Source organism: Ischnura elegans, unplaced genomic scaffold (assembly GCF_921293095.1).
Source record: "Ischnura elegans unplaced genomic scaffold, ioIscEleg1.1, whole genome shotgun sequence".
Taxonomy (NCBI): Eukaryota; Metazoa; Arthropoda; class Insecta; order Odonata; family Coenagrionidae; genus Ischnura; species Ischnura elegans.
The window spans coordinates 123,711-150,096 of NW_025791716.1; the positions used below are offsets into that span (position 1 = coordinate 123,711).

At 36.1% G+C, this 26,386-nt stretch overlaps 1 non-coding gene across 10 annotated transcripts in view; it reads left to right on the forward strand.

Annotated features, from left to right (window-relative positions):
- The window catches only part of LOC124173581, a 289,573-nt gene that overhangs the window by 77,551 nt on the left and 185,636 nt on the right, over positions 1 to 26,386 (forward strand). For 4 of the 10 annotated variants that reach the window (XR_006868619.1, XR_006868618.1, XR_006868621.1 and 1 more), the window contains exon 6: positions 1,599 to 1,721. The exons of 1 other annotated variant lie outside the window; for it this stretch is intronic. This is a non-coding gene — a transcript (uncharacterized LOC124173581). Of the gene's footprint in view, positions 1 to 1,598; positions 1,722 to 3,805; positions 6,655 to 7,281; positions 7,520 to 7,617; positions 8,093 to 8,921; positions 10,191 to 26,386 lie in introns of those variants that run through there. 5 more of the 10 variants (XR_006868629.1, XR_006868624.1, XR_006868622.1 and 2 more) reach the window with 4 other exon arrangements.

A 26,386-nucleotide genomic window follows, 5' to 3' on the forward strand; every position in this document is an offset into this window, starting at 1 on the left:
ATCCGATGCTTCTAACGGTTTATAAGATATAATGTTTATATTGGAAAATCAACCTTTTGAAAATATCAGTCACTTGAAATAGGATATTTTTGAAATTACTAACTCTAGGGTTACGAAACTCTTCAATAACGTTTGTATAATTATTATCTACGTTTTAAAGCGTCTCCCATCAAGATCCCACGGCAACTATGGTTTTCATGAATAATTTTGAGTTTGACATTTGGAATTTCAGTTTCTCAGCCACTGAGTGTAACATATTAATTAAACCATTAATTCAATCGCACTGACACTCGTCACGAACAATTGCCTTATTTCTCCTATTCTTTTAAAACTAGTCCCATCAAAATCCGTTGGTTTTTACTGTTCATAAGATATAATGTTTATATCGGAAAATCAGCCTTTGCAAAATATCAGTCACTTGAAATGAGATGTTTTTGAAATTACTAACTCTAGGGTTACGAAACTCTACAATAACGTGTGTATAATTATTATCTACGTTTTAAAGCGTCTCCCATCAAAATCCCACGGTAACTATGGTTTTTATGAATAACATTGTGTTTGACTCTACGAATTTCATGTTGACAGACAGGGATTGCAACATATTAATTAAACCATTAATTCAATCGCACTGACACTCGTCACGAACAATTGCCTTATTTCTCCTATTCTTTTAAAACTAGTCCCATCAAAATCCGTTGGTTTTTACTGTTCATAAGATATAATGTTTATATTGGAAAATCAGCCATTGCAATATCTCGGGCACTTCTAATGGGATATATTTTAAACTAATTAATCTAAGGCTACGAAACTCGACACTTATGTATGCTTTAATATATTTTTCTTTGTCTGATACACTTTGCCATTATCTTTTATTTGTGTAGAATTCCATTTTAATCATATTATTTGAACGGCGATATGCATGCATCGCGCCAGCGTCAACTTGGCCCAAACGTTTTTCATGGCAACGAAACTCGGGAGATTAAGACGGGATTTGGAGAAATTTACTCGTGATCATCAAGTGTAATTTAACTCATTGCCGAAATCTTCCCTTTTTTTCAACCCTTGATCGTTTACTGAGATTACTGTCGTAATACCGACAAGGGTCTCCAGGTTTACGTAACGGGGGAAAAAGTTTTGGGCCAAGCTAACGCCCTATGATAATTTCTTCTGGATATCGGGTGGAATAATTAAAATATTTCGATTCTGACGGCAATGATATTTTATGGGAATGGAAGGTGTGAATATGTGATAAATTTAATAGTCATCCTGAGTACATCGGTCGAGAAATGTAATTTCGAGGAGAAAAGTTTGACATAGGAGTTTTTCCGAGTGATGGCATGAAATATGAAAAAACATTAATTTTCTTTGGAACGTCAGTTAGGATATTTTTTAAAGTTGTGAATGATGAAACTCGGTGGAAATACTATTTTAATAACACTTGACGACACGTACTGATGGATGACAGACTAGTGAGTTCATGAATGGCACTGTTATTTCCAGCACCATATGTTAACAACTTGCCGTGAAGTTTATTATAAAACATTGACTTCTAATCTGTATGCGTAGACATGCTCATACATTTTTTAACTTTATTTCAGGTTCGCGTCCCCTGCTGTGGCCCCAGTTTTGCTGAGCCAGAAGTTTGCCTGTCCATGTTGGTCTCCAAGTTGGACTTGCCATCGGCTCTTGAAGCTATACAAGTTCAAGATTAACTTCGATGGGTAACCACGACAGTGTTGCTGAATGCTGACGAAGAAATTAACCTTTGCCAATATCATTTGTTTTTGTAGAATTCCATTTTAATCACATTATTTGCAACAACATATCACGGTCCAATCTCCAAATGCAAACCTGAGGTCTATCTCCCAAACTAATAAGTCGATCGTTCTGAAACTTTAAATTCACCATCTATTAGGTTATGCGAACGTTTTCATACGTCTCCTGTCAAAAAAGGAATTAAATTCTGAATTTCAAGGAAAATTTCAAATTCACTCCTGAAACGTTTTCTGTTCCCTGACATCTCCTGACATTTAAGTTAAACTATTTTATGGATCGATCCCAAACTACCCACGTTGGTAGTGCCCTTAACGGTCATCGTTTAAAACCATGTTTCATTTAAATAATTGGGTAATTTTGTCTCGTGTGGCGAAAAAAGTATTTGCTTCAAAAATGGCTTGCGCTCCCAGAAAGTAACGTCAACCTGATATTTATCTCCCAAACTAATAAGTCGATCCTTCTGGAACTCCACATTTTCATCTGTTACGGTGGAAGGAACGATCCAAACAGCTCCTGTCTGAATCCCTCTTAAATTACTGTTTTTAAACACATGTTTTTAATTTTGCAAGCGAAAAATTGGATTTTTCAAACACATCCTCTCAGATTTATCTTAAACTACTCGAACCCCAGGGACTGAATTCACCACGATTTGATACTCACATTATTGTGGACGATTTAAAACTAATTTCAACCGAATCGGTTCGTAATTGACCATTCTAGCACGAAATATAATTTTGGCCACATCACGCTGAAAACGTCAAACAGAAAACTGAAGTTATTTAAGGAACTCATAAGTCGATCGTTCTGAAACTTTAAATTCACCATCTATTAGGTTATGCGAACGTTTTCATACGTCTCCTGTCAAAAAAGGCCTTAAATTCTGTATTTCAAGGAAAATTTCAAATTCACTCCTGAAACGTTTAGTGTACCCTGACATCTCCTGACATTTAAGTTAAACTATTTTATGGATCGATCCCAAACTACCCACGTTGGTAGTGCCCTTAACGGTCATCGTTTAAAACCATGTTTCATTTAAATAATTGGGTAATTATGTCTCGTGTGGCGAAAAAAGTATTTGCTTCAAAAATGGCTTGCGCTCCCAGAAAGTAACGTCAACCTGATATTTATCTCCCAAACTAATAAGTCGATCCTTCTGAAACTCCACATTTTCATCTGTTACGGTGGAAGGAACGATCCAAACAGCTCCTGTCTGAATCCCTCTTAAATTACTGTTTTTAAACACATGTTTTTAATTTTGCAAGCGAAAAATTGGATTTTTCAAACACATCCTCTCAGATTTATCTTAAACTACTCGAACCCCAGGGACTGAATTCACCACGATTTGATACTCACATTATTGTGGACGATTTAACACAAATTTCATCAGAATCGGTTCGTAATTGACCATTCTAGCACGAAATCTAATTTTGGCGACAAAACCCATCGCGCTGAAAATGTCAAACAGAAAACTGAAGTTATTTAAGGAACTCATAAGTCGATCGTTCTGAAACTTTAAATTCACCATCTATTAGGTTATGCGAACGTTTTCATACGTCTCCTGTCAAAAAAGGAATTAAATTCTGTATTTCAAGGAAAATTTCAAATTCACTCCTGAAACGTTTAGTGTACCCTGACATCTCCTGACATTTAAGTTAAACTATTTTATGGATCGATCCCAAACTACCCACGTTGGTAGTGCCCTTAACGGTCATCGTTTAAAACCATGTTTCATTTAAATAATTGGGTAATTATGTCTCGTGTGGCGAAAAAAGTATTTGCTTCAAAAATGGCTTGCGCTCCCAGAAAGTAACGTCAACCTGATATTTATCTCCCAAACTAATAAGTCGATCCTTCTGAAACTCCACATTTTCATCTGTTACGGTGGAAGGAACGATCCAAACAGCTCCTGTCTGAATCCCTCTTAAATTACTGTTTTTAAACACATGTTTTTAATTTTGCAAGCGAAAAATTGGATTTTTCAAACACATCCTCTCAGATTTATCTTAAACTACTCGAACCCCAGGGACTGAATTCACCACGATTTGATACTCACATTATTGTGGACGATTTAAAACAAATTTCATCAGAATCGGTTCGTAATTGACCATTCTAGCACGAAATATAATTTTGGCCACATCACGCTGAAAACGTCAAACAGAAGACTGAAGTTATTTAAGGAACTCATAAGTCGATCGTTCTGAAACTTTAAATTCACCATCTATTAGGTTATGCGAACGTTTTCATACGTCTCCTGTCAAAAAAGGAATTAAATTCTGTATTTCAAGGAAAATTTCAAATTCACTCCTGAAACGTTTAGTGTACCCTGACATCTCCTGACATTTAAGTTAAACTATTTTATGGATCGATCCCAAACTACCCACGTTGGTAGTGCCCTTAACGGTCATCGTTTAAAACCATGTTTCATTTAAATAATTGGGTAATTATGTCTCGTGTGGCGAAAAAAGTATTTGCTTCAAAAATGGCTTGCGCTCCCAGAAAGTAACGTCAACCTGATATTTATCTCCCAAACTAATAAGTCGATCCTTCTGAAACTCCACATTTTCATCTGTTACGGTGGAAGGAACGATCCAAACAGCTCCTGTCTGAATCCCTCTTAAATTACTGTTTTTAAACACATGTTTTTAATTTTGCAAGCGAAAAATTGGATTTTTCAAACACATCCTCTCAGATTTATCTTAAACTACTCGAACCCCAGGGACTGAATTCACCACGATTTGATACTCGCATTATTGTGGACGATTTAAAACAAATTTCATCAGAATCGGTTCGTAATTGACCATTCTAGCACGAAATATAATTTTGGCCACATCACGCTGAAAACGTCAAACAGAAAACTGAAGTTATTTTAGGAACTCATAAGTCGATCGTTCTGAAACTCCACTCTCGTCTTTGTTTTAGTAAAAGGAACCTTTTAGACCTCTCAGGTCAAAATCCGTCTTCAATTACTGATTTTGCATTAATTTATTGTATCGAAACTGAAAATTTCATTTCTTATTTAACAAATCCTGAGATACGTTTTAAACCGTTTCATCCTTCGCACTTAAACTCGTCACAAACAATTCTCTTAATTTTCTTATCGTTTTAAAGCCGGTCCCACCAAAATCCATTGTTTTTTAAGGTTTCTAGGATATAATGTTGATTTTGAAAATTTAGTTTGCAAAATGCCAGGCACTTCAAATAGCATGTTTTTTAAATAAATCATTCTGAGGCTGTAACACTTCACAGTAATGTTTGTTTCTATAATATATGGATATAATAAAATAATACATGGACTCTTGTCCAAAGACCAGAGGGTGAGGTCATCATTAGCAACAATTGGGTTTTGAAATTGAAAAATTTGTGGTCTTGAGCAATCTTCGAAGGAATTGTTTTTGTAGATGATTCCGTCAGTCTATTCATACCATAATGTTAAAAAATCACTTGTTCACACTCTACTCTTGAGAAAACTTAAGAATACCGACTCGATTACTGCATTTTGTTATGACGAAAACGTAAATCAGAAAGTCACTACGACAGATCACGACAAGAATATATTGGCTGATTTCTGCTTCGCCTGTATATCGATGTCGTTGTAATAATCTCGGTGGATGCATAAAATTTTTTAAAAATTGCTTAACCCTAGATTTTTATAACCACCAGTCTGAATTATTCGTAATGTTCTCATACCCTCTACAAACAGCTGATTTCATAAATGAGCTTTTCGATGCGTATCATTATTACAGCCAAGGTTTAATATGATTTTTAAAAGTAAATAAAGCGAGTATTTATAATTACGAGTCAATATTCCGTTAAACACAGAAAAATATATGAAATGGTTATGTAAACTGCTACCCAAGTTTTTCATACTGGGAGAGGCGGAGCTTAGCAGTGGAATTCGGCAGTGTCTTGTTTCTCGTTCGGGGCCCGAACGTCGGATTACCGGGGTCAAAATAGCATCCGTTCTCATATCACGAGATTAATACGTTTTCGTTCCCATTCGTGGATTATTCGGCTATCCCGATAGATTGGACGTTAGTTTTTATTTTTACGAATGACGAATTTATCCATTATATGTCTTTTTCGTCGGGGTTATCAAACTAATGAAAGCAGTACTTCCAAGAGCAGGCACCGTCTGCTAACAGCGAAATTATGTCTCAAGAAAAACTTTCGGCGGAGAAAATTCTCTGCAACTAGTATTAAATAAATGCCTTTGATGTTTTTCTACTGATTACGTGTTATAATTGCATGTCTACACTGGAGTTTAGTACTGATGTAGTCGAGTTCCTCGATTTGATGATTGCGTGATAGAATTGATTTAGTACCGTGACGAAGAAACTACATGTGATGCATTATATTTGGCTTCAGTTGATTGCTCTCTTTCCTATTCTCTCATCTCTGATGTTCACCATAAAACTTACAGCATGTAACGTGTTTCGTAGTCCAGAAACCCACGCCGCACCGTACCGATTTTGGAAAAAAAATTATAATGCAGTACTGGTTGCCTTCTCCTAACTTCAAACTCTAAGGCGATAATATGCTATACCGTCGAGACAGAAATGTAATTCTTATCTTTGTCAACACCATACAACGTGTGTGTACGACAATCACTTGGTTTCAGATTTTTAATCCCACAATGTACACTAAATTCCTGTCCTAAGTTTACTCCGAAATGCCACGCCGAGCAGTCGAGATGACGGAAAAAGCCGTTTATTTAACACAAAGTGGCCACCAAGCAATGTTTTACGTGTTATTTCACATCAACACACATTCTAAAACAAGATACATAGCAATTCGGATTTTTAAATACCATGTTATTCGGGAAATCCGTGTAAAACTTTGTACTTGAGTCGTGGACGTGAAAGAGTTGTAACGGTGACGGTGAGTTGTAAAAAGTTTTGGGCCAAGCTAACGCCCTATGATAATTTCTTCTGGATATCGGGTGGAATAATTAAAAAATTTCGATTCTGACGGCAATGATATTTTATGGGAATGGAAGGTGTGAATATGTGATAAATTTAATAGTCATCCTGAGTACATCGGTCGAGAAATGTAATTTCGAGGAGAAAAGTTTGACATAGGAGTTTTTCCGAGTGATCGCATGAAATATGAAAACACATTAATTTTCTTTGGAACGTCACTTAGGATATTTTTAAAGTTAGGAAACTTAGGATTTTATTAGAAATATTGCCTTTGCAAAATATCAGGCACTTGAAAAGGGATATTTTTGAAATTATAAATGATATTGAGTTGGAATCTAGAAATGTCATGTTGACATCCTGAGATTGTAATATATAAGTCGTGTATTCACTAATAGCATGAACTAGCTTGTGTTATTTGAGAATATGATATACCTTGTACATTGCCATGAACAGCCTTTCAAACACCTGACAAATGCTGAACGACATTTCAACTTCATTCTTGTGTTTGGTTAATGTGTGAGATTTTACAACCTGTGAAAGTTACGTAGCATGTATCGTTTTAATAGTCTCTGTAATTCCATTTCAGGTCTTGGAGGATCACATCGGATCTTACATTAGGGAGAATGTCAGTTATTTTAGGAAGCTTATGACTGGAATTGCTGTGCTGTACAATCCACATTTTCGAATATATCCTCGTTTAAACTACGAACACTATCACATACAAATATTTTTTTAACTAAAACTTTTTTAAACTAAATAATTATGCACACTGAATTGCAGTGACTTATAACTTCATGCATGCTACAATTGGAGAATGTTTCATGGTATATCTTCACTTGAAGGAAGGCTCTATTGACAGGAATTCAATTTAAGTGTGAGCCAAAGGGATATCGATATATGTCAGATTTTAACTTTCTTTCAGATTCACGTCCTCTGGCATGTAGGAACGGGTCTGTCCTGATCATTTAAACCACGTCTGCTGCATGAGAAGTTTGCCTGAAAGAAAGCCTGTGGTCTCCATGTCTTATGCTGTTGGAGTTATGTCCCATGCTGTTGGAGTCCTTGGTGAATGCTGACAAGGAAATATTTCTCTATGTGACAAACCTTTGCTGATATTATTTGAAACTGTTCATTTTGGTAGCACTTAAACTGCACAAAAAAATTTGAATTAATTACCCCAACGTTTTAAACTTGTCCGATCGAAATGCCTCTTGAATTTGGTTTCCACACAATGTCTAACATTCCATCACTAATCTTACTCTAGGAACCGGGACGTGCACATATGACAGTACATTATTCGAGCTATCGACTTTGTGGCACCAAAACTCCCCACAAATATTTGATTCGATCACATCAATGTTTTTAAATCCGTCCCACCATGATACTGAGTTGAAAAATTTCACGCGAAAAATCTGACCGTTATAACTCTTGAGCTACAGTTTTAACCATGAGTCGCATCGCTCCCAAACTCTGCACGCATGTACTACACATAATTGTGATCGTTTTAAGACATATTTCGCCGAAATCCGTCGGTAATTATCCTATATATGGCAAAATAAGGTTTTGGGTCAAATTTCCTTCACGCTATACCCCAATACATATAAAACCACGGTTATCTCTGGAACTATAAATTCAATCGCTTGGAGACACTTCACTCTTATTTCTTTTAGTTCTATAGACCTTTTAAGCGTCTCCTGTCAAAATTCGCCTTGAATTACCTAATGCTACATATTTGTCCATTATACTGAGTTGAAAAATTTCACGCGAAAAATCTGAACGGTGATAACTCTTGAGCTACAGTTTTAACCATGAGTCGCATCGCTCCCAAACTCTGCACGCATGTACTACACATAATTGTGATCGTTTTAAGACATATTTCGCCGAAATCCGTCGGTAATTATCCTATATATGGCAAAATAAGGTTTTGGGTCAAAATTCCTTCACCCTATACCCCAATACATATAAAACCACGGTTATCTCTGGAACTATAAATTCAATCGCTTGGAGACACTTCACTCTTATTTCTTTTAGTTCTATAGACCTTTTAAGCGTCTCCTGTCAAAATTCGCCTTGAATTACCTAATGCTACATATTTGTCCATTATACTGAGTTGAAAAATTTCACGCGAAAAATCTGACCGTTATAACTCTTGAGCTACAGTTTTAACCATGAGTCGCATCGCTCCCAAACTCTGCACGCATGTACTACACATAATTGTGATCGTTTTAAGACATATTTCGCCGAAATCCGTCGGTAATTATCCTATATATGGCAAAATAAGGTTTTGGGTCAAAATTTCGTCGTACCATATGGTTCAAACGCAAATCTGATGATATCGTAGGATCTAATAATGCTATCGTTTTCAAACTCAATACACTTATTTATGATAGTACTATGAAGCTTTTAATAGCCTCACCTCAATATCCCTCCATGATTACTGATTGTAAACATACATTTTGAATTTTACAAGTGAAAAATTCCATTTCTCAACCACATACCTCTCAGATATTTCCTAAACTACTCAAACCTCGGGGCCTAAACTCACTCACTACGATTAGATACTCACAATATTTTGGACGTTTTAAATTTAGTTTGAACCAAATCCGTTGATAATTAAGCATTCTAGCACCAAATCAAATATAATCAAATTGTGTCCATTCCAAGGGTTATTGCTGTTGGCTCCAAGGTGAATGGATGGCTTCAAATACACTAGTTTCTATAACATTTTAGTGGTGATAGCACAATTTTATATCATAAATGTATAAAGAACTTGATATCTCAGCTCTTTCCATGCATGTAGACATAATCACAAGGAATTTTAGTGGCAGACTTTGTGAAACATGCATACACTGATTTGGTCTTATACTTAAACGATCCATTCTCCTCATATACATCCTGCAGGATTTAACGAGAACCTGTCCTTTAATACACTTTTCAGACAATGATTTAGAACCTTAATGTAATTTTTCTTTGATTACTCTGGCTTTGATGTTCCCTGAGTCTTCAGGTGCATGGGTCCAAATTATCTCCTTTAATTAAGGCTCCAATGTTTGGAATAAATTCAAAAATTTTCAGGATAAAGTATCGTTTCTTTTTTACCATAATAAAATATTCAAACCTGAAATTGGAGAACTAAGTATTGGTTACCAAATTGGCACTCTTATGTATTAACCTGGGGTAAATGAACAGCCACCACTGATTGTATATTTTTGACACTGAATTAGAGATTCCATGGGCTATGAAAATCTTACCCTAGAGCCTGAGGAAAAAATATTGCTTTCAATGGTAATTCTCGGAATCAAATACATGGCCATTGCTTATGCTGTACAACACAGTGTGTTTTTGCTTGCCATAGGTGAATAAATTGTGTAACATGTGAGTGAGTGAGCTTTCTGACCAGAAAATATTTCAGCCTAGACGCCACAAGGGAAAAAAGAAGTTCGGTAGCTTGATATGGGCTGGATTTGGCAGCTTCAAAGAGTCAACCTTGACATGGTAAGGAAAACTCAAACTTGACATGAGTTAACATGCTATGTGGGTCGTATGGTGGCTGATGTAAATTAGAATAGCAAGAAACATTTCACAAACAAAGTTTGCAATATCAATCATTGATTGGTTCTATAATGTTTTTGGCATTAATGCACGTCTAGATTTTATATTTTCCATCAATTATTTAAGTCAGTTTAATGACTGTAATATAACCACGCAAGTTTTCGGCGTGGTGTACTCGAATTTTGTTTAAATTAATTATTTCCTGCAGTTAACTCAATCAAGACCGTTACTATTCACTTGATCACACTTTACTGTTGAAATAGAAGAATAAGTGATCCGTTAACCTATTTTTAATCGTGAAAACTATTTTTTAAAGTGGTCGTAACGCCAAAACATCCGTTTTTGCAACCTCAGCTAGTCCATTGCTTAGATAATATGTTTCCGTCAGTCTATTCATACCATAATGTTAAAAAATCACTTGTTCACACTCTACTCTTGAGAAAACTTAAGAATACCGACTCGATTACTGCATTTTGTTATGACGAAAACGTAAATCAGAAAGTCACTACGACAGATCACGACAAGAATATATTGGCTGATTTCTGCTTCGCCTGTATATCGATGTCGTTGTAATAATCTCGGTGGATGCATAAAATTTTTTAAAAATTGCTTAACCCTAGATTTTTATAACCACCAGTCTGAATTATTCGTAATGTTCTCATACCCTCTACAAACAGCTGATTTCATAAATGAGCTTTTCGATGCGTATCATTATTACAGCCAAGGTTTAATATGATTTTTAAAAGTAAATAAAGCGAGTATTTATAATTACGAGTCAATATTCCGTTAAACACAGAAAAATATATGAAATGGTTATGTAAACTGCTACCCAAGTTTTTCATACTGGGAGAGGCGGAGCTTAGCAGTGGAATTCGGCAGTGTCTTGTTTCTCGTTCGGGGCCCGAACGTCGGATTACCGGGGTCAAAATAGCATCCGTTCTCATATCACGAGATTAATACGTTTTCGTTCCCATTCGTGGATTATTCGGCTATCCCGATAGATTGGACGTTAGTTTTTATTTTTCCGAATGACGAATTTATCCATTATATGTCTTTGTCGTCGGGGTTAACAAACTAATGAAAGCAGTACTTCCAAGAGCAGGCACCGTCTGCTAACAGCGACATTATTATGTCTCAAGAAAAAGTTTCGGCGGTGAAAATTCTCTGCAACTAGTATTAAATAAATGCCTTTGATGTTTTTCTACTGATTACGTGTTATAATTGCATGTCTACACTGGAGTTTAGTACTGATGTAGTCGAGTTCCTCGATTTGATGATTGCGTGATAGAATTGATTTAGTACCGTGACGAAGAAACTACATGTGATGCATTATATTTGGCTTCAGTTGATTGCTCTCTTTCCTATTCTCTCATCTCTGATGTTCACCATAAAACTTACAGCATGTAAGGTGTTTCGTAGTCCAGAAACACACGCCGCACCGTACCGATTTTGGAAAAAAAAATTATAATGCAGTACTGGTTGCCTTCTCCTAACTTCAAACTCTAAGGCGATAATATGCTATACCGTCGAGACAGAAATGTAATTCTTATCTTTGTCAACACCATACAACGTGTGTGTACGACAATCACTTGGTTTCAGATTTTTAATCCCACAATGTACACTAAATTCCTGTCCTAAGTTTACTCCGAAATGCAGGTTCATAAATACAAGGCCATTGAAGTCAACAACTGTGAGGGAATTAAAATCACAGTTCAATCATGGGCCTAATCATCAAACAAGAGATTTCTTAGGAGGAGCAATGACAAAATGTTTATGAAGTAAGGTTCATTTGTTATGCAGGTTCATAAATACAAGGCCATTGAAGTCAAAAACTGTGAGGGAATTAAAATCATAGTTCAATCATGGGCCTGATCATGAAACAAGATATTTCTCAGGAGGAGCAATGATAAAATTTTTATGAAGTAAGGTTCGTTTGGCTTGCAGGTTCACAAATACAAATCCATTGAAGTCAACAACAGCAAGGAAATTAAAATCACAGTTCAATCATGGGCCTAATCAGCAAACAAGAGATTTCTTAGGAGGAGCAATGACAAAATGTTTATGAAGTAAGGTTCAGTTGTTATGCAGGTTCATAAATACAAGGCCATTGAAGTCAACAACTGTGAGGGAATTAAAATCATAGTTCAATCATGGGCCTAATCATCAAACAAGAGATTTCTTAGGAGGAGCAATGACAAAATGTTTATGAAGTAAGGTTCAGTTGGCATGCAGGTTCATAAATACAAGGCCATTGAAGTCAACAACTGTGAGGGAATTAAAATCACAGTTCAATCATGGGCCTAATCATCAAACAAGAGATTTCTTAGGAGGAGCAATGACAAAATGTTTATGAAGTAAGGTTCAGTTGGCATACAGGTTCATAAATACAAGGCCATTGAAGTAAACAACTGTAATGGAATTAAAATCACAGTTCAATCATGGGCCTAATCATCAAACAAGAGATTTCTTAGGAGGAGCAATGACAAAATGTTTATGAAGTAAGGTTCATTTGTTATGCAGGTTCATAAATACAAGGCCATTGAAGTCAAAAACTGTGAGGGAATTAAAATCATAGTTCAATCATGGGCCTGATCATGAAACAAGATATTTCTTAGGAGGAGCAATGATAAAATGTTTATGAAGTAAGGTTCAGTTGGCATGCAGGTTCAAAAATACAAATCCATTGAAGTCAACAACAGCAAGGAAATTAAAATCACAGTTCAATCATGGGCCTAATCAGCAAACAAGAGATTTCTTAGGAGGAGCAATGACAAAATGTTTATGAAGTAAGGTTCAGTTGTTATGCAGGTTCATAAATACAAGGCCATTGAAGTCAACAACTGTGAGGGAATTAAAATCATAGTTCAATCATGGGCCTAATCATCAAACAAGAGATTTCTTAGGAGGAGCAATGACAAAATGTTTATGAAGTAAGGTTCAGTTGGCATGCAGGTTCATAAATACAAGGCCATTGAAGTCAACAACTATGAGGGAATTAAAATCACAGTTCAATCATGGGCCTAATCATCAAACAAGAGATTTCTTAGGAGGAGCAATGACAAAATGTTTATGAAGTAAGGTTCATTTGTTATGCAGGTTCATAAATACAAGGCCATTGAAGTCAAAAACTGTGAGGGAATTAAAATCATAGTTCAATCATGGGCCTGATCATGAAACAAGAGATTTCTCAGGAGGAGCAATGATAAAATGTTTATGAAGTAAGGTTCGTTTGGCTTGCAGGTTCACAAATACAAATCCATTGAAGTCAACAACAGCAAGGAAATTAAAATCACAGTTCAATCATGGGCCTAATCAGCAAACAAGAGATTTCTTAGGAGGAGCAATGACAAAATGTTTATGAAGTAAGGTTCAGTTGTTATGCAGGTTCATAAATACAAGGCCATTGAAGTCAACAACTGTGAGGGAATTAAAATCATAGTTCAATCATGGGCCTAATCATCAAACAAGAGATTTCTTAGGAGGAGCAATGACAAAATGTTTATGAAGTAAGGTTCAGTTGGCATGCAGGTTCATAAATACAAGGCCATTGAAGTCAACAACTGTGAGGGAATTAAAATCACAGTTCAATCATGGGCCTAATCATCAAACAAGAGATTTCTTAGGAGGAGCAATGACAAAATGTTTATGAAGTAAGGTTCAGTTGGCATACAGGTTCATAAATACAAGGCCATTGAAGTAAACAACTGTAATGGAATTAAAATCACAGTTCAATCATGGGCCTAATCATCAAACAAGAGATTTCTTAGGAGGAGCAATGACAAAATGTTTATGAAGTAAGGTTCATTTGTTATGCAGGTTCATAAATACAAGGCCATTGAAGTCAAAAACTGTGAGGGAATTAAAATCATAGTTCAATCATGGGCCTGATCATGAAACAAGAGATTTCTCAGGAGGAGCAATGATAAAATGTTTATGAAGTAAGGTTCGTTTGGCTTGCAGGTTCACAAATACAAATCCATTGAAGTCAACAACAGCAAGGAAATTAAAATCACAGTTCAATCATGGGCCTAATCAGCAAACAAGAGATTTCTTAGGAGGAGCAATGACAAAATGTTTATGAAGTAAGGTTCAGTTGTTATGCAGGTTCATAAATACAAGGCCATTGAAGTCAACAACTGTGAGGGAATTAAAATCATAGTTCAATCATGGGCCTAATCATCAAACAAGAGATTTCTTAGGAGGAGCAATGACAAAATGTTTATGAAGTAAGGTTCAGTTGGCATGCAGGTTCATAAATACAAGGCCATTGAAGTCAACAACTGTGAGGGAATTAAAATCACAGTTCAATCATGGGCCTAATCATCAAACAAGAGATTTCTTAGGAGGAGCAATGACAAAATGTTTATGAAGTAAGGTTCAGTTGGCATACAGGTTCATAAATACAAGGCCATTGAAGTAAACAACTGTAATGGAATTAAAATCACAGTTCAATCATGGGCCTAATCATCAAACAAGAGATTTCTTAGGAGGAGCAATGACAAAATGTTTATGAAGTAAGGTTCATTTGTTATGCAGGTTCATAAATACAAGGCCATTGAAGTCAAAAACTGTGAGGGAATTAAAATCATAGTTCAATCATGGGCCTGATCATGAAACAAGATATTTCTTAGGAGGAGCAATGATAAAATGTTTATGAAGTAAGGTTCAGTTGGCATGCAGGTTCAAAAATACAAATCCATTGAAGTCAACAACAGCAAGGAAATTAAAATCACAGTTCAATCATGGGCCAAATCAGCAAACAAGAGATTTCTTAGGAGGAGCAATGACAAAATGTTTATGAAGTAAGGTTCAGTTGTTATGCAGGTTCATAAATACAAGGCCATTGAAGTCAACAACTGTGAGGGAATTAAAATCATAGTTCAATCATGGGCCTAATCATCAAACAAGAGATTTCTTAGGAGGAGCAATGACAAAATGTTTATGAAGTAAGGTTCAGTTGGCATGCAGGTTCATAAATACAAGGCCATTGAAGTCAACAACTATGAGGGAATTAAAATCACAGTTCAATCATGGGCCTAATCATCAAACAAGAGATTTCTTAGGAGGAGCAATGACAAAATGTTTATGAAGTAAGGTTCAGTTGGCATGCAGGTTCATAAATACAAGGCCATTGAAGTCAAAAACTGTGAGGGAATTAAAATCATAGTTCAATATTGGGCCTGATCGTGAAACAAGATATTTCTTAGGAGGAGCAATGATAAAATGTGTATGAAGTAAGGTTCAGTTGGCATGCAGGTTCATAAATACAAGGCCATTGAAGTCAACAACAGCAAGGAAATTAAAATCACAGTTCAATCATGGGCCTAATCAGCAAACAAGAGATTTCTTAGGAGGAGCAATGACAAAATGTTTATGAAGTAAGGTTCAGTTGTTATGCAGGTTCATAAATACAAGGCCATTGAAGTCAACAACTGTGAGGGAATTAAAATCATAGTTCAATCATGGGCATAATCATCAAACAAGAGATTTCTTAGGAGGAGCAATGACAAAATGTTTATGAAGTAACGTTCAGTTGGCATGCAGGTTCATAAATACAAGGCCATTGAAGTCAACAACTGTGAGGGAATTAAAATCACAGTTCAATCATGGGCCTAATCATCAAACAAGAGATTTCTTAGGAGGAGCAATGACAAAATGTTTATGAAGTAAGGTTCAGTTGGCATGCAGGTTCATAAATACAAGGCCATTGAAGTCAACAACTGTGAGGGAATTAAAATCACAGTTCAATCATGGGCCTAATCATCAAACAAGAGATTTCTTAGGAGGAGCAATGACAAAATGTTTATGAAGTAAGGTTCAGTTGGCATGCAGGTTCATAAATACAAGGCCATTGAAGTCAACAACTGTGAGGGAATTAAAATCATAGTTCAATCATGGGCCTGATCATGAAACAAGATATTTCTTAGGAGGAGCAATGATAAAATGTTTATGAAGTAAGGTTCAGTTGGCATGCAGGTTCACAAATACAAGGCCATTGAAGTCAACAACTGTGAGGGAATTAAAATCACAGTTCAATCATGGGCCTAATCAGCAAACAAGAGATTTCTTAGGAGGAGCAATGACAAAATGTTTATGAAGTAAGGTTCAGTTGGCATGCAGGTTCATAAATACAAGGCCATTGAAGTCAAAAACTGTGAGGGAATTAAAATCATAGTTCAATATTGGGCCTGATCATGAAACAAGATATTTCTTAGGAGGAGCAATGATAAAATGTTTATGAAGTAAGGTTCAGTTGGCATGCAGGTTCATAAATACAAGGCCATTGAAGTCAACAACAGCAAGGAAATTAAAATCACAGTTCAATCATGGGCCTAATCAGCAAACAAGAGATTTCTTAGGAGGAGCAATGACAAAATGTTTATGAAGTAAGGATCAGTTGTTATGCAGGTTCATAAATACAAGGCCATTGAAGTCAACAACTGTGAGGGAATTAAAATCATAGTTCAATCATGGGCATAATCATCAAACAAGAGATTTCTTAGGAGGAGCAATGACAAAATGTTTATGAAGTAACGTTCAGTTGGCATGCAGGTTCATAAATACAAGGCCATTGAAGTCAACAACTGTGAGGGAATTAAAATCACAGTTCAATCATGGGCCTAATCATCAAACAAGATATTTCTTAGGAGGAGCAATGACAAAATGTTTATGAAGTAAGGTTCAGTTGGCATGCAGGTTCATAAATACAAGGCCATTGAAGTCAACAACTGTGAGGGAATTAAAATCATAGTTCAATCATGGGCCTAATCATCAAACAAGAGATTTCTTAGGAGGAGCAATGACAAAATGTTTATGAAGTAAGGTTCAGTTGGCATGCAGGTTCATAAATACAAGGCCATTGAAGTCAACAACTGTGAGGGAATTAAAATCATAGTTCAATCATGGGCCTGATCATGAAACAAGATATTTCTTAGGAGGAGCAATGACAAAATGTTTATGAAGTAAGGTTCAGTTGGCATGCAGGTTCATAAATACAAGGCCATTGAAGTCAACAACTGTGAGGGAATTAAAATCACAGTTCAATCATGGGCCTAATCATCAAACAAGAGATTTCTTAGGAGGAGCAATGACAAAATGTTTATGAAGTAAGGTTCAGTTGGCATGCAGGTTCATAAATACAAATCCATTGAAGTCAACAACAGCAAGGAAATTAAAATCACAGTTCAATCATGGGCCTAATCAGCAAACAAGGGATTTCTTAGGAGCAATGACAAAATGTTTATGAAGTAAGGTTCAGTTGGCATGCAGGTTCATAAATACAAGGCCATTGAAGTCAACAATTGTGAGGGAATTAAAATCACAGTTCAATCATGGGCCTAAATCATCAAACAAGAGATTTCTTAGGAGGAGCAATGACAAAATGTTTATGAAGTGAGGTTCGGTTGGCATGCAGGTTCATAAATACAAGGCCATTGAAGTCAACAACTGTGAGGGAATTAAAATCACAGTTCAATCATGGGCCTAATCAGCAAACAAGAGATTTCTTAGGAGGAGCAATGACAAAATGTTTATGAAGTAAGGTTCAGTTGTTATGCAGGTTCATAAATACAAGGCCATTGAAGTCAAAAACTGCGAGGGAATTAAAATCATAGTTCAATCATGGGCCTGATTATGAAACAAGTGATTTCTTAGGAGGAGCAATGATAAAATGTTTATGAAGTAAGGTTCAGTTGGCATGCAGGTTCACAAATACAAATCCATTGAAGTCAACAACAGCAAGGAAATTAAAATCACAGTTCAATCATGGGCCTAATCAGCAAACAAGAGATTTCTTAGGAGGAGCAATGATAAAATGTTTATGAAGTTAGGTTCAGTTGGTATGCAGGTTCAGTTTTCGGCGTGGTGTACTCGAATTTTGTTTAAATTAATTATTTCCTGCAGTTAACTGAATCAAGACCGTTACTTTTCACTTGATCACTCTTTAATGTTGAATAATTAGAAGAATAAGTGATCCGGTAACCTATTTTTAATCGTGAAAACTATTTTTTAAAGTGGTCGTAACGCCAAAACATCCGTTTTTGCAACCTCAGCTAGTCGATTGCTTTGATAATATGTTTCCGTCAGTCTATTCATACCATAATGTTAAAAAATCACTTGTTCACACTCTACTCTTGAGAAAACTTAAGAATACCGATTCGATTACTGCATTTTGTTATGACGAAAACGTAAATCAGAAAGTCACTACGACAGATCACGACAAGAATATATTGGCTGATTTCTGCTTTGCCTGTATATCGATGTCGTTGTAATAATCTCGGTGGATGCATAAAATTTTTTAAAAATTGCTTAACCCTAGATTTTTATAACCACCAGTCTGAATTATTCGTAATGTTCTCATACCCTCTACAAACAGCTGATTTCATAAATGAGCTTTTCGATGCGTATCATTATTACAGCCAAGGTTTAATATGATTTTTAAAAGTAAATAAAGCGAGTATTTATAATTACGAGTCAATATTCCGTTAAACACAGAAAAATATATGAAATGGTTATGTAAACTGCTACCCAAGTTTTTCATACTGGGAGAGGCGGAGCTTAGCAGTGGAATTCGGCAGTGTCTTGTTTCTCGTTCGGGGCCCGAACGTCGGATTACCGGGGTCAAAATAGCATCCGTTCTCATATCACGAGATTAATACGTTTTCGTTCCCATTCGTGGATTATTCGGCTATCCCGATCGATTGGACGTTAGTTTTTATTTTTACGAATGACGAATTTATCCATTATATGTCTTTTTCGTCGGGGTTATCAAACTAATGAAAGCAGTACTTCCAAGAGCAGGCACCGTCTGCTAACAGCGAAATTATGTCTCAAGAAAAAGTTTCGGCGGAGAAAATTCTCTGCAACTAGTATTAAATAAATGCCTTTGATGTTTTTCTACTGATTACGTGTTATAATTGCATGTCTACACTGGAGTTTAGTAATGATGTAGTCGAGTTCCTCGATTTGATGATTGCGTGATAGAATTGATTTAGTACCGTGACGAAGAAACTACATGTGATGCATTATATTTGGCTTCAGTTGATTGCTCTCTTTCCTATTCTCTCATCTCTGATGTTCACCATAAAACTTACAGCATGTAACGTGTTTCGTAGTCCAGAAACTCACGCCGCACCGTACCGATTTTGAAAAAAAAATTATAATGCAGTACTGGTTGCCTTCTCCTAACTTCAAACTCTAAGGCGATAATATGCTATACCGTCGAGACAGAAATGTAATTCTTATCTTTGTCAACACCATACAACGTGTGTGTTCGACAATCACTTGGTTTCAGATTTTTAATCCCACAATGTACACTAAATTCCTGTCCTAAGTTTACTCCGAAATGCAGGTTCATAAATACAAGGCCATTGAAGTCAACAACTGTGAGGGAATTAAAATCACAGTTCAATCATGGGCCTAATCATCAAACAAGATATTTCTTAGGAGGAGCAATGACAAAATGTTTATGAAGTAAGGTTCATTTGTTATGCAGGTTCATAAATACAAGGCCATTGAAGTCAAAAACTGTGAGGGAATTAAAATCATAGTTCAATCATGGGCCTGATCATGAAACAAGATATTTCTCAGGAGGAGCAATGATAAAATGTTTATGAAGTAAGGTTCGTTTGGCTTGCAGGTTCACAAATACAAATCCATTGAAGTCAACAACAGCAAGAAAATTAAAATCACAGTTCAATCATGGGCCTAATCAGCAAACAAGAGATTTCTTAGGAGGAGCAATGACAAAATGTTTATGAAGTAAGGTTCAGTTGTTATGCAGGTTCATAAATACAAGGCCATTGAAGTCAACAACTGTGAGGGAATTAAAATCATAGTTCAATCATGGGCCTAATCATCAAACAAGAGATTTCTTAGGAGGAGCAATGACAAAATGTTTATGAAGTAAGGTTCATTTGTTATGCAGGTTCATAAATACAAGGCCATTGAAGTCAAAAACTGTGAGGGAATTAAAATCATAGTTCAATCATGGGCCTGATCATGAAACAAGATATTTCTTAGGAGGAGCAATGATAAAATGTTTATGAAGTAAGGTTCAGTTGGCATGCAGGTTCACAAATACAAATCCATTGAAGTCAACAACAGCAAGGAAATTAAAATCACAGTTCAATCATGGGCCTAATCAGCAAACAAGAGATTTCTTAGGAGGAGCAATGACAAAATGTTTATGAAGTAAGGTTCAGTTGTTATGCAGGTTCATAAATACAAGGCCATTGAAGTCAACAACTGTGAGGGAATTAAAATCATAGTTCAATCATGGGCCTAATCATCAAACAAGAGATTTCTTAGGAGGAGCAATGACAAAATGTTTATGAATTAAGGTTCAGTTGGCATGCAGGTTCATAAATACAAGGCCATTGAAGTCAACAACTGTGAGGGAATTAAAATCACAGTTCAATCATGGGCCTAATCATCAAACAAGAGATTTCTTAGGAGGAGCAATGACAAAATTTTTATGAAGTAAGGTTCAGTTGGCATACAGGTTCATAAATACAAGGCCATTGAAGTCAACAACTGTGAGGGAATTAAAATCACAGTTCAATCATGGGCCTAATCATCAAACAAGAGATTTCTTAGGAGGAGCAATGACAAAATGTTTATGAAGTAAGGTTCAGTTGGCATGCAGGTTCATAAATACAAGGCCATTGAAGTCAAAAACTGTGAGGGAATTAAAATCATAGTTCAATCATGGGCCTGATCATGAAACAAGATATTTCTTAGGAGGAGCAATGATAAAATGTGTATGAAGTAAGGTTCAGTTGGCATGCAGGTTCATAAATACAAGGCCATTGAAGTCAACAACAGCAAGGAAATTAAAATCACAGTTCAATCATGGGCCTAATCAGCAAACAAGAGATTTCTTAGGAGGAGCAATGACAAAATGTTTATGAAGTAAGGATCAGTTGTTATGCAGGTTCATAAATACAAGGCCATTGAAGTCAACAACTGTGAGGGAATTAAAATCATAGTTCAATCATGGGCATAATCATCAAACAAGAGATTTCTTAGGAGGAGCAATGACAAAATGTTTATGAAGTAACGTTCAGTTGGCATGCAGGTTCATAAATACAAGGCCATTGAAGTCAACAACTGTGAGGGAATTAAAATCACAGTTCAATCATGGGCCTAATCATCAAACAAGAGATTTCTTAGGAGGAGCAATGACAAAATGTTTATGAAGTAAGGTTCAGTTGGCATGCAGGTTCATAAATACAAGGCCATTGAAGTCAACAACTGTGAGGGAATTAAAATCACAGTTCAATCATGGGCCTAATCATCAAACAAGAGATTTCTTAGGAGGAGCAATGACAAAATGTTTATGAAGTAAGGTTCAGTTGGCATGCAGGTTCATAAATACAAGGCCATTGAAGTCAACAACTGTGAGGGAATTAAAATCATAGTTCAATCATGGGCCTGATCATGAAACAAGATATTTCTTAGGAGGAGCAATGATAAAATGTTTATGAAGTAAGGTTCAGTTGGCATGCAGGTTCACAAATACAAGGCCATTGAAGTCAACAACTGTGAGGGAATTAAAATCACAGTTCAATCATGGGCCTAATCAGCAAACAAGAGATTTCTTAGGAGGAGCAATGACAAAATGTTTATGAAGTAAGGTTCAGTTGGCATGCAGGTTCATAAATACAAGGCCATTGAAGTCAAAAACTGTGAGGGAATTAAAATCATAGTTCAATATTGGGCCTGATCATGAAACAAGATATTTCTTAGGAGGAGCAATGATAAAATGTGTATGAAGTAAGGTTCAGTTGGCATGCAGGTTCATAAATACAAGGCCATTGAAGTCAACAACAGCAAGGAAATTAAAATCACAGTTCAATCATGGGCCTAATCAGCAAACAAGAGATTTCTTAGGAGGAGCAATGACAAAATGTTTATGAAGTAAGGTTCAGTTGTTATGCAGGTTCATAAATACAAGGCCATTGAAGTCAACAACTGTGAGGGAATTAAAATCACAGTTCAATCATGGGCATAATCATCAAACAAGAGATTTCTTAGGAGGAGCAATGACAAAATGTTTATGAAGTAACGTTCAGTTGGCATGCAGGTTCATAAATACAAGGCCATTGAAGTCAACAACTGTGAGGGAATTAAAATCACAGTTCAATCATGGGCCTAATCATCAAACAAGAGATTTCTTAGGAGGAGCAATGACAAAATGTTTATGAAGTAAGGTTCAGTTGGCATGCAGGTTCATAAATACAAGGCCATTGAAGTCAACAACTGTGAGGGAATTAAAATCACAGTTCAATCATGGGCCTAATCATCAAACAAGAGATTTCTTAGGAGGAGCAATGACAAAATGTTTATGAAGTAAGGTTCAGTTGGCATGCAGGTTCATAAATACAAGGCCATTGAAGTCAACAACTGTGAGGGAATTAAAATCATAGTTCAATCATGGGCCTGATCATGAAACAAGATATTTCTTAGGAGGAGCAATGATAAAATGTTTATGAAGTAATGTTCAGTTGGCATGCAGGTTCACAAATACAAGGCCATTGAAGTCAACAACTGTGAGGGAATTAAAATCACAGTTCAATCATGGGCCTAATCAGCAAACAAGAGATTTCTTAGGAGGAGCAATGACAAAATGTTTATGAAGTAAGGTTCAGTTGGCATGCAGGTTCATAAATACAAATCCATTGAAGTCAACAACAGCAAGGAAATTAAAATCACAGTTCAATCATGGGCCTAATCAGCAAACAAGAGATTTCTTAGGAGCAATGACAAAATGTTTATGAAGTAAGGTTCAGTTGGCATGCAGGTTCATAAATACAAGGCCATTGAAGTCAACAATTGTGAGGGAATTAAAATCACAGTTCAATCATGGGCCTAAATCATCAAACAAGAGATTTCTTAGGAGGAGCAATGACAAAATGTTTATGAAGTGAGGTTCGGTTGGCATGCAGGTTCATAAATACAAGGCCATTGAAGTCAACAACTGTGAGGGAATTAAAATCACAGTTCAATCATGGGCCTAATCAGCAAACAAGAGATTTCTTAGGAGGAGCAATGACAAAATGTTTATGAAGTAAGGTTCAGTTGTTATGCAGGTTCATAAATACAAGGCCATTGAAGTCAAAAACTGCGAGGGAATTAAAATCATAGTTCAATCATGGGCCTGATTATGAAACAAGTGATTTCTTAGGAGGAGCAATGATAAAATGTTTATGAAGTAAGGTTCAGTTGGCATGCAGGTTCACAAATACAAATCCATTGAAGTCAACAACAGCAAGGAAATTAAAATCACAGTTCAATCATGGGCCTAATCAGCAAACAAGAGATTTCTTAGGAGGAGCAATGATAAAATGTTTATGAAGTTAGGTTCAGTTGGTATGCAGGTTCAGTTTTCGGCGTGGTGTACTCGAATTTTGTTTAAATTAATTATTTCCTGCAGTTAACTGAATCAAGACCGTTACTTTTCACTTGATCACACTTTAATGTTGAATAATTAGAAGAATAAGTGATCCGGTAACCTATTTTTAATCGTGAAAACTATTTTTTAAAGTGGTCGTAACGCCAAAACATCCGTTTTTGCAACCTCAGCTAGTCGATTGCTTTGATAATATGTTTCCGTCAGTCTATTCATACCATAATGTTAAAAAATCACTTGTTCACACTCTACTCTTGAGAAAACTTAAGAATACCGATTCGATTACTGCATTTTGTTATGACGAAAACGTAAATCAGAAAGTCACTACGACAGATCACGACAAGAATATATTGGCTGATTTCTGCTTTGCCTGTATATCGATGTCGTTGTAATAATCTCGGTGGATGCATAAAATTTTTTAAAAATTGCTTAACCCTAGATTTTTATAACCACCAGTCTGAATTATTCGTAATGTTCTCATACCCTCTACAAACAGCTGATTTCATAAATGAGCTTTTCGATGCGTATCATTATTACAGCCAAGGTTTAATATGATTTTTAAAAGTAAATAAAGCGAGTATTTATAATTACGAGTCAATATTCCGTTAAACACAGAAAAATATATGAAATGGTTATGTAAACTGCTACCCAAGTTTTTCATACTGGGAGAGGCGGAGCTTAGCAGTGGAATTCGGCAGTGTCTTGTTTCTCGTTCGGGGCCCGAACGTCGGATTACCGGGGTCAAAATAGCATCCGTTCTCATATCACGAGATTAATACGTTTTCGTTCCCATTCGTGGATTATTCGGCTATCCCGATCGATTGGACGTTAGTTTTTATTTTTACGAATGACGAATTTATCCATTATATGTCTTTTTCGTCGGGGTTATCAAACTAATGAAAGCAGTACTTCCAAGAGCAGGCACCGTCTGCTAACAGCGAAATTATGTCTCAAGAAAAACTTTCGGCGGAGAAAATTCTCTGCAACTAGTATTAAATAAATGCCTTTGATGTTTTTCTACTGATTACGTGTTATAATTGCATGTCTACACTGGAGTTTAGTAATGATGTAGTCGAGTTCCTCGATTTGATGATTGCGTGATAGAATTGATTTAGTACCGTGACGAAGAAACTACATGTGATGCATTATATTTGGCTTCAGTTGATTGCTCTCTTTCCTATTCTCTCATCTCTGATGTTCACCATAAAACTTACAGCATGTAACGTGTTTCGTAGTCCAGAAACTCACGCCGCACCGTACCGATTTTGAAAAAAAAATTATAATGCAGTACTGGTTGCCTTCTCCTAACTTCAAACTCTAAGGCGATAATATGCTATACCGTCGAGACAGAAATGTAATTCTTATCTTTGTCAACACCATACAACGTGTGTGTACGACAATCACTTGGTTTCAGATTTTTAATCCCACAATGTACACTAAATTCCTGTCCTAAGTTTACTCCGAAATGCAGGTTCATAAATACAAGGCCATTGAAGTCAACAACTGTGAGGGAATTAAAATCACAGTTCAATCATGGGCCTAATCATCAAACAAGAGATTTCTTAGGAGGAGCAATGACAAAATGTTTATGAAGTAAGGTTCATTTGTTATGCAGGTTCATAAATACAAGGCCATTGAAGTCAAAAACTGTGAGGGAATTAAAATCATAGTTCAATCATGGGCCTGATCATGAAACAAGATATTTCTCAGGAGGAGCAATGATAAAATGTTTATGAAGTAAGGTTCGTTTGGCTTGCAGGTTCACAAATACAAATCCATTGAAGTCAACAACAGCAAGGAAATTAAAATCACAGTTCAATCATGGGCCTAATCAGCAAACAAGAGATTTCTTAGGAGGAGCAATGACAAAATGTTTATGAAGTAAGGTTCAGTTGTTATGCAGGTTCATAAATACAAGGCCATTGAAGTCAACAACTGTGAGGGAATTAAAATCATAGTTCAATCATGGGCCTAATCATCAAACAAGAGATTTCTTAGGAGGAGCAATGACAAAATGTTTATGAAGTAAGGTTCAGTTGGCATGCAGGTTCATAAATACAAGGCCATTGAAGTCAACAACTGTGAGGGAAAAAAATCACAGTTCAATCATGGGCCTAAATCATCAAACAAGAGATTTCTTAGGAGGAGCAATGACAAAATGTTTATGAAGTGAGGTTCGGTTGGCATGCAGGTTCATAAATACAAGGCCATTGAAGTCAACAACTGTGAGGGAATTAAAATCACAGTTCAATCATGGGCCTAATCAGCAAACAAGAGATTTCTTAGGAGGAGCAATGACAAAATGTTTATGAAGTAAGGTTCATTTGTTATGCAGGTTCATAAATACAAGGCCATTGAAGTCAAAAACTGTGAGGGAATTAAAATCATAGTTCAATCATGGGCCTGATCATGAAACAAGATATTTCTTAGGAGGAGCAATGATAAAATGTTTATGAAGTAAGGTTCAGTTGGCATGCAGGTTCACAAATACAAATCCATTGAAGTCAACAACAGCAAGGAAATTAAAATCACAGTTCAATCATGGGCCTAATCAGCAAACAAGAGATTTCTTAGGAGGAGCAATGACAAAATGTTTATGAAGTAAGGTTCAGTTGTTATGCAGGTTCATAAATACAAGGCCATTGAAGTCAACAACTGTGAGGGAATTAAAATCATAGTTCAATCATGGGCCTAATCATCAAACAAGAGATTTCTTAGGAGGAGCAAT